The sequence below is a fragment of the Eptesicus fuscus genome, chromosome 12, assembly GCF_027574615.1.
Source record: "Eptesicus fuscus isolate TK198812 chromosome 12, DD_ASM_mEF_20220401, whole genome shotgun sequence".
Lineage (NCBI taxonomy): Eukaryota > Metazoa > Chordata > Mammalia > Chiroptera > Vespertilionidae > Eptesicus > Eptesicus fuscus.
Genome location: NC_072484.1, coordinates 54,887,636 through 54,897,624, shown reverse-complemented (window position 1 = coordinate 54,897,624; position 9,989 = coordinate 54,887,636). Strand labels below are relative to the sequence as shown.

The 9,989-nt window shown below is 33.9% G+C and overlaps 1 protein-coding gene across 1 annotated transcript in view; it reads left to right on the top strand.

Annotated features, from left to right (window-relative positions):
• Positions 1-6,773: 6,773 nt before the first annotated feature.
• GREB1L (GREB1 like retinoic acid receptor coactivator) overlaps positions 6,774-9,989 on the top strand; it is a 114,466-nt gene continuing 111,250 nt past the window's right edge. The window contains exon 1 of the mRNA XM_008160201.3: positions 6,774-6,814. The gene's annotated coding sequence lies outside the window, so the exon portion shown is untranslated. The remainder of the gene's footprint in view (positions 6,815-9,989) is intronic.

Here is a 9,989-nt window from a genome sequence, read left to right as displayed (position 1 = left end):
ATTCTGATATTTTGGGGGATTGTGTTATTTGTTATTTTGTTTGAGAAATACATTTTTACAACGATTAGGCTTCTCTTTAAGAAATCTAGCATATTTCGTTGCACGTGTACATTTTCACTTAAATCACCTAGATAAAGTTGGGCAATTTAGAAAATGATGTTATCACATATATGTTATTAAGTTGATTCCTGGGTCTTATTTTTGTTGTTGCTATTGTGAATGGAATCTCTTCCCCAATCCCATTACACCATAGTGTTTTCAATCTAGAAACGTATTACTTTTTACCTCCCATTTTATGGGTAAGGGAACAGGCCCTGAGAAGATAGGTGACGAGTATGGTTACAGAGTAGAAGAGTTGGTAACTGCAGATCTTGAACATCCAAATTTTATTGTGCTACCTTAATAGAAAATCAAGGTGCTTACCCTGTCAAACTTTATTAAAATTAATACTGTCTTAAGTATCACTTTCTTCGTATCAGATTTCAAAGAAGTAATACACATTTTATAGAACATCTTCAGTTTTTAACATTGTCATTTTGAAATATAGTGTTATGACTTGAGGAAATGCTTCTCATCTCCATTCAATTTTCTCAAGACCTGATTTCTACTAGACAGGAACTATTTCTTCTTTGAGGTCTAAATAGACCTAACAGCCTATTGCACTGAATAAATATTTAATGAAAATTGAATATTTCCTCTGTGGTGAATCAATTGTTTTTGTTGATTCTCCGAGGAAAGCTTTTTTTTTTTTTTTAAATATAATGTAGTAGGTTAAGAAATTTGTTTTCCTGAATATTGTAATTAGTGCCACAGTTTGTTTCAGTGATATAAAAATTTATGTCCCTTAGGTCTTTTCAGCTATTTTTCTTCATTTATGTGAAGAGTTTGAATTTTTATGTTATCTCAAATACAATTCTATTATTCCTCGACCTGGTGGCATGCAATAAAATCATTCGCTGTGAGGGTTGAGGTTTTTTAGAATTTGTAGTATTTGGAACTCTGAAAATGGAAAATATTAGCTAATGAGGTATAAGAATCTTAGTGGTGCATTTTTTAATGGGAGGAATATAATTTTATTGGTAAATATCTCCAAAAATATAAGTAATTTTTGTAATTGGCAAAAATTTGTATTTCTTGTACTTTTAACTATCAGCAATATATTTTATTTTTTTAATTTTTCTTAACTGACATTAGGTTTAAATAAAGTGCATTTCTATTTATTGGCCTGTGGAAACTCTAATTTATGAAATTAGTGAAATAGCTTGAAAAATATCAACTTGTGAACTGGAATCATTATAGTGGAATCATTTAGTGCAAGTTGCTAATGTGGCTTTCAGATGGAATTTATCAAGAATCAATTAGAAAAACAAACTCCTCTCATTTAAATGAAGTCAGAAAACAATGGACAGGTAAGGAAAAGGATGCTTATATTTTCCATTATCTTTTTACACTAGGAAGTATATAAACATAATTTTGAAATTCATGCCTGGTGACAAAATATCCTTTCATTTTTAAGGAATAATTACGTTTGCCATGTTTCACATTTGATAATTTCTGGGAGCTATATTTCAATTTAAATAACTGTTGACATTGGTGTTTATTTTACTAGAGGAAAATTGTGTGAGTGTGTGTGATGACAGTTATAGTACACATTTGATAACAAGGGTATAATAAATCAGTTGAGTCACAGTGGTCTGATATCTGTTTTTAAGGTCTTTTTGACCCAGGAGTCTGTGACCTGTGAAATCTTCATTTTTTGGATTTGTTAAGATATCTTACAATGCAAGGATTTAAATTTAGATGAACACCACTGCGGGAAGTTGCCTGATGTGGCCCAAAATGTAAAGGATATCAAGGTATAAATTGGAAAACATTGAAGAAGTTCTGACAATTAACATGTGAGAAGAAAGAATCTAAAGTTAAGGAAGTTTCTTTTCTTCTTCAACTTGTATTAAAGAGAACCTGAAATTTAACCTGGTATTTTCAACGCTCTGATTACTCAGCAGTGAAAGCATTGCCAAGAAAATGTACCCAAATCTTGAGTTACAGGTTGTTCTTGCATCTGACTGGAAGGGGCATATGAGTTGTTTATAAGGTATTGCAGATCTAAAGCTGCACAAATGAAGGTTGAGACTTGGGGGAGGGTTTGAGTCAGTGAAGGGAAGCTTCGTAGACATTACAGCTCTGTCCAGAGGCCAAATGGGAGATAAATCACCGCTGGCCACCTCTCTTATTATTGAAATGGTTCAGCCCTGGGGTTTAACTGAAGGACTTAGAGGTTTTTGAAGTGCAAATAGGATGGTGAAGGGTAAACCCTTTTAGGGTTTCATTTTGATGGATTTTTTTCCTGTGTGGATTTCTGGCACTGACTGTGATCTGGAAGGAACCCTTAAAAAGGAAAAGTTTTGTTTTGTTTTTGATCATTCAGGCAATAAGAACTCTCCACTGGGGTGTACTTTTTCCTGCATGCATATTGATCCTATTGTGTTTAAAAGTAGGTCATTTAATTGGGTCTTTCTTGAGCCTTCTGTAATGTAACTGTCATTCCAAAGACACCACTCTCTTGCTATTAATGCCAAAGTTTGCAAGTGTTGAAGGATGTGGTACTTTTGGATCGGAGTTTTGTGGGGTTACTTAGGGTCAGTGTGTTAAAGTTGTCTAAAGATCAAGTCCATATTAGAACAAGACTTTCATATATTGATCAACAGTCTGTAATTATTTAATCTTTTCCCCATTGAGTTATATAATTGTATATATTTACTTAATTATTTTGTATGTTTTCTGTCTTGCCAGCATAAAATAAAAACCAAAAAAAATTTTTATTGTGAAATATTTGTACCGTCTTATTTGTTCAGATACACTAAAGTGTTTAAGGAAATAAGGGGGACATAAAAAATGTTAAGAAAGAGATATGTTGACTTATCAAGTTGACAATTTTTCCTTTACTCCACAAATAATTCAAACACAACAGATAAAATATCTTTTAAAACAATTTTTAGTAAAATTGGAATGGGAGGAGTCATTAGTGACTCCAAAAGAATTATAACTTAAAGGCTTTTTGTGCAAGAGTACTAACTATTTACCTTAAAGAACTGTCATTGTAAATCCTTCTATTTTGTTAGAAATATAATTAACAGAACTTTTTTTGAGCATTTGGCTCTTTATTTTAGATTTAACAGACATTTGTACTCTTTACCCTGTTTGAAAATGATAACATTTAACTGCATCAGAGATTTTTCTCTATAGTGCTTGATATCCTTTGGAAAAACGGGTTGTTAATCTCCATAATTGACATTGATCACACAATATTCTTAATTGCTTTCCAAACCAGTTTTTGTTTTTCTGTTCTTCAAAAATTTTCCTTCACTGTATTTATCTAAATGTTATACTTAAAATTAAATGTTAGAGTTTACATTTTCCCAATGTTGAATAAGGACTTTAACTAAGATACTTAAAAAACAAAAGAACACTAGATAGCATCAAGCAGAGTCCTCTGCATCTACAGCATCCCTGTCATTAGTTTGTTGCTGGGAGATGTTAAAATGACCTTTCCTTTGTTAGAAAAGAGATCTGTAGTCCTTCCCAGAATCCTCTTGTTAACTGTCTTTTTAACCCAAGTTGGAGGCTGTCTAATGAATGAATGGTGAGCTTTTTTTATGAGCTACACATATTGTTGACATTGTGTCACACGTTGCTTTTTAATTTCTAATGTATTTTTAATTTGCAAAGCATGCATATGCCTTTCAGAGCAGTAGAATTTGCCTTTCAGAACAGTAGAATTGAGTCAGCATTTCTGAGTGCCAATATTGCTTTATGCAAACAAGCCAAGTCAGGCTTAAGAATGCTGTATCATACATAAGCCTTAGATTAACTGAAACACACATGTGAATTTCTCTTTGAATATTGTTGAAGAAAAGAAGATACTTGAGAAAGGCTTCACCTCCCCCCCCCCATGCCCCCCCCCCACCCCACCCGCCCCGCCAAGAACTTCTGTTGCCTCTTAGCAAGTGAATTGCCCCAATATAAAAGCATTGGGGGGAAAAGTGAGCCGCAGAGTGAAAAGGCAATCCACAAATAATCACTCTTTTCTGCCTTTGATTGTGTCAGATTTTTTTGGTGTGTGGCAATTGTTTTCTTTTTCGCTTAGAAGAGGTTTATGGTCCAATGTCTGTCAAGTCAGCCCCTGTCTTGAGGTTGCAGTTGTATTTCTCTCTGGAGTTCCTAGAGGTGATGTTATCTTTTGTTCACTCAGCAGTGTGGTGGTTCCTGAGAGCATCTGTCACTTTAGGCATTACAAGATGGATGGGTCTCCAGTGAACTGCTGGTTGAAGCAAATGGTGAAAATAAGAAAAGACAAGGGGCTTCAGGGTCTGCAGAGAGGACAGACAACAAGGAAATACTGTTTGTTAGAAATCAAGAGTAAGCTGAGCAATAGAGGAAGAGAGAGCAAAGATGGATTATATGCCATTTTATAAGCAACTTGGAAATCAGAGTCTTTTGGTGGCTATCGTGATCTGAGAGGGACATCTGCATCATGGTAAACAGTTCTGTGCTTTGGATTTGCAAAATGGGTCTGGACATTACCAAAACCGTCTGGGAAGAGTGTTGGGAAATTACAAGGATGCGGAATGTTTTAATGTGAGGGTGTTGATGTTTTGGGGAATTAGTAGTCTTTTAAAATGTAAAGATTTAAACATTTATTAATCTTTAAATTTTTCTTTATATTTCATTTTTCTATTTTTTTCTTTCCTTCCTCTATTTCTTTCTTGTGAGCAACTGTAGATATTAAGATGTTTAAAAAGTTTTAGCCACTTTCTAGCATCCTTACTGTTTATACTGAAACTTCTTTGACATTTTCTGCAGGGGGATTCTGAAAATTCTATGCCCAGGCCTTAGGGAGGCTGGGGGCAGATTTTAAGTTATTTTAAGCAACCTTCACTTTAATTTTATGGGCTCTTTGATGAAAGAAAAAAAATAATTGTTATCGATCTGTCAGAACAAGGTGGAGATTTTCTATATTTAGAAATTAATTTTGTTGGCAAAAGTCCAATTTGTGAATCCTGCCTGTGTGAGCAAAGGAACCAGGAAGGAGCTTGGTCAGAGAGTAGAAAAAGGGAAGAAGAGCTTGCGGGGGGTAGGGGGGATAATGTGGTTGGGAAAAAAAATGATTTTGTCAAACTTTTTGGCACTGGTCTATAAAGAAGACCATAGGTTGGAAGGCAAAGAAATTAAGATGATTAGAAGCTTTAAGCTATACAAATAGTAGAGTATCTTCCTTCTCTATGGGTGTAAATAATAGATGAAAGAGTAAGAGTGACAACAAAGGATCAGGTCGTTTAAGAGAATGTGTGCAGCCTGAATAGGGGTCTGTGGCCCAGGGCCAAAGGTCTTAGCTTTGAGTGTAATTAGAAGAAAATACTAAAATGTCATTACTAGCAGGTGAAGTGTGCAGCACGTGGCCAAAAATTAGCAATTTTAGACTCTGAAGCTATTGGAATTGGATTACTGACCTTTTTTAAAAATCATTAAGGTCCTGGTGGAGTCATATAGTTTCATTGGCAGTAATGCAGTTTGACCTTGTTGACCATATGGGGTAATCTTGGGTTTGGATGTAGGTAGCAAAACTCCTGACTTACAAAAGGATGTCTATTTGTGTATGGGTAGATAGGAAATACATGAGTTTGAAAATCTAGGTCTTGCATTTTTATTTGTTCTTTTGCCTTGAAGACCTTCTTCTGACAGTAAGAGAGGTAAGATAAAGATTTTTATTTCAAAATCTAAAATGGTGTTTTCTCTTTTCTCTCTTTCAATTTGACATAAAAGGAGAGTAAAATGAAAATGTTTTTAAACATAAGTTAATATCACTTTAAATATTTTAGTGCTATAAATATGCATATTGAAATTTGTACATTCTCAGGAAGATCTTTTGTTTTCTCTTTAGACACTAACAAAGGAATAGAAGCACTTCTAAGTTATGTATAAAAATCAATGACAAATAGTTTTTATTTCCCTTTATGCTTTATGACTATGACCATGCAGTAGTTTATATTTACCATAATCTATCTAGAGAACAAAATAATATGTACACTGTAATTTTCACCCAGTTATAAAATTATTAATAGTTAGTCTAATTTCTTCTAAGAATACACCACTCAAAAGAGTAGGAAAACCAGTAGCTCTTTTTCTTCTGCCAGGCTTTTTTTCTTGGAAATTATTAAAGCATTTGTTTTAAAAAGTAGAGAATAATTTTAATCAATATTAGCTATGTTTATATTTTTTATAGTTCTTTGAGGAGGTATATTTTGAGAAGCATCAGAGAAACTTACACTTAGAATAAGAAAGTTATCTTCCACTAGTTTTATTCCTAAAAATAGAATAAAAGTTTTTGGGCTTTTAGCATTATGGTAACACCTGTCAAAATGCAGACTTGACAGGTTTATTCATTTTACAGTTAGTGGGAGGAAATCTTAAGAACAAGAGAAATTATTTTTGAATATATATCATTATGGATGATTATTTTGGGAGTATTGAAGAAGGAGAAATATCTGTATTTGCCAGTTATAAGTTGTGTAATCTTTTGATAATTCATTTCTCATTGTCATTTCTGTGGAATTGTAAATATTTACACTATTATATTCTGGGATATAATGCATTTGTTAAATAACTCGTCTTTATGTATATATTTTTACTTTTTATGTTTTTGCAGGTGCAAAAAAGCTTTAAACAAGTAAAATCTAGGCAGCAGGCTCCCTGAAGTGTTGACATCCCAACTTAATCATGAACGTGACTCAAAAATGTTAATAAATAAACCAAGGTATTGTACAATTATAATATACCCCCCAAATTTTTTAAGACCAGATTTGTTTTATGAAGTTATAGTTATCATTTAAATAAAGCTACAATATTTTGTACTTAAACTGATTAACCAGATATTTCTATGAACTCTCCTTCCATTTCCTCCCCTCTCTGCTTTCCTCTCTCCTCCCCCATCCTCTCCACCAAAAAAGAAAAGGAAAAAAGTATCTAAATTAAGATAATAGAATTCAGTTTTTTATTCCCCTTTGTTGATTCTGGTTCTTTCTTTCAAATTGTCTAATAAGATATTATTATTAATTACCTAGATTACTGTCCTCTGCAGAAAAAAACCCCAACCGTATTAAAATTGGAATCAAACTATCCTGAGATGTATGTTTTTAAAATTTTATAAAAGTGTTTTTTCTATTTTTAGAAGGCTTGTAATTTAGAAAAGACAAAGAGGCAATATTGCCCTTTTTCTCCCTATGTCAAAGAAAATCAAAAGTTGACTTAGAATTGAGCATTTAGGGGTACTGTTTTAGCTAACCCTCATCTGACAGGGCATAACCTAAGACTGTCTCTCTCCTTTTGGAAGTTACAATGTGCTTAAATAGCCTGGCATTTTCAAGAGAGGCCAAAGATCTTTTCCTCTTTTATGACCCGTCGTATCCTTTTGAGGCCAGCAACAAGAGGGTCATTGCCACTTCAGCCTGGTCCCTGTTGTTCCCTCATGGTGACCACGCAGATCCTGAAACCTAGTATTGGCTTAACATTTGGGCCTGGAACATCTGGAAAGTGGTCAGAGATGGAGCTGAGGAGCCAGAAGAGAGAGAACTGTTGCGTTTTGTTACACCAGGTGCTAGGAGGAAGCAACATTGGCCTTTTTGATATGGGAGGCAAATTCTGTGGACCCTGGAGTTAGGCTTCAACAATTGAAGAGGTCAAAGGACAGCTGAGTGGGGTCAGTGAGACACCATGGGGTGTATTTTGTTACTTAGTAAAAGGAGCAGCCTCCTAAAACCTTAAAGGATTCTCTTGAAAATCTGTGTTGTGAAAAGGTTTTATGAGTCTCACGGCAAAACTCCTGATTTATCTAAGGAATGCTTGCTTTTGTCTAATGGAAGGATAATCCTTACCAAATGTTGGCAACTACTATAAGAGTCAATATAGGTCTGAGAGAATAGTTAGGGTTTGAAGTGTACTATGTTTTCCAAAGTGTTTTTCATTTTCATGTGTTTCACTCAGTGAAGAATTTTACACTGTTGAAATACCACCCTTTTATTTCCTTGGAGCAGAAAGTGGGGGAGAGATAGGGATAAAAATGAGCCTACATTAATTTAAAAATCATTCTAACAAGCTTCTGACTGACCCACAAACAGGATATTACAAACCTTTAAAAAAACACCAACACTTGTTAATTCTAAAAAGTTATCGTTGAATTTTAATGTTTCTGAATAATAGAAGATTTTTTTAAAATGTAGGTGTATTTCATAGAAGTGGGTATCAGTTAGTGAATAACCTTAAACCTTGTGTTTCTCCCTGAATGTGTTTCTTGCTCATTTTGTAGCTTAAGAATAAAATGCTAGAATTAAGAATAGATAATTTAAAAAGCAAATATAATAAAGAATTTTCTCTTTGAAGGGAAATGAAGAAGTGGGGGAAGGATTCTGCATGTTGTAAGAGCTTTCTTTCCCCAGCCCATGACCTCAGTATACCACTTACATGATTGTGGATGTCTTTGAAGGGTGTTATCCACGAATAGATAGTAAGGAGACTGTTAGAGGAATTTGGTAACTGTTCCAATTTTATACACTATATACATGTATATATACATAGAGAGCATATATTACAATATGTTAGTAAGAGAAAAAGATAAAATGATGAGAAGTATACAGTAGGCTTTGTTTAGCATCTTCTTACTGATTTATAACTTTAAAATATGTGAATTACTTGTATGTGTGATTTTTTTTCTATTCTTTTTGATAATTACTCATTTTAAAGCAACCTATATTTAAATGTAAGGCTTAGTATGCAGTGTGTTCAATGTCTCCTTTCTCAAGGTTAAAGTGCCTTTCAACAACTAATTTAGAAACCTAAGTGTAGTGACTGATAATTGCCTAGAGAAAATCCACAGCTGTTTAAGTAGCATTGAAATAGTGGCAAAACTGACAAATACAATTAGCAATGTTAATAAGAAGATGGAAAGACAGGGGCAGATGACAGTGTGGAAAGATGAAGGCAGAGGGAGTAACAAAATCCATATAAGAACAGAATGTTCAGTTTGCTTTGAATTTCCAGTGCTTTTTCTTTTAAGCTAAGTCCCTCTTTTACTACTCTCTGAATTACCAGAATGGGTGTTTTTGTTTTTAGCAAGTTAACTAATTCAGATACACTTGTTCAGTCCCTAACTTACATCTGATTTTGAAAGATGACGGACAGCTGTTTGGCGGTGGTATCTAAGAAAAACAATCAGATTTTGCTGGTTCTAAGGCACAATTTTAGTTGTGGTGCTTTTAAAAGTCGATTTTAAAGGTATTTCTATTTTACTACAATTACTGTGAGTGGGAATTCCTTTATCTCTCTTTCTACCCTTATAATTCTTATTAGTCATTCAATTACACCGCAAAGGAGACCAAAGCCTTGTTTCTAGATGTAGTGACCCTGTATTACCAAAACAAAACCTGCAGAAGTCTTTAGTATGTTATTACTAACTATATTTATCTGGTTAATGTTCATAGCTCATGTTCCAAAAATCTTCTTAGGAAAATTAAATTGGGATTGGTAAATAAGAGAAATTAGATGAATATTATATGAAAAATATTTAGTCATCTGTGTCCTTTCCGTGTTACCTTCAAAGCACCCAGTGAGATGTGGGAAATTATTATAGTATCTTTTGAAATTCTTCTCTTCATTGGGGAAATTGGCTTTTGCCTCTGGTGTTTTATGCAGATTTTAATGATTGTTGTGATAAATCCCCAGAAGTTTGTTGTCTGAAACCATAGAGACTGGGAACTCTCTGAGTGTGACAGCCTTGATGGATGTGGTAAACCACACTCTGGAAGCATTTCTCCTTATTTAATGTTTTCTGTTCTGGATTATTGACTCTTCTCCCTGTTGAAAAATTGGTCTCTGGTGACATGGTAGAGGTCACACGTTGCCTATTATTGTTTTGCTTCTTTGATCTTACACAGGGA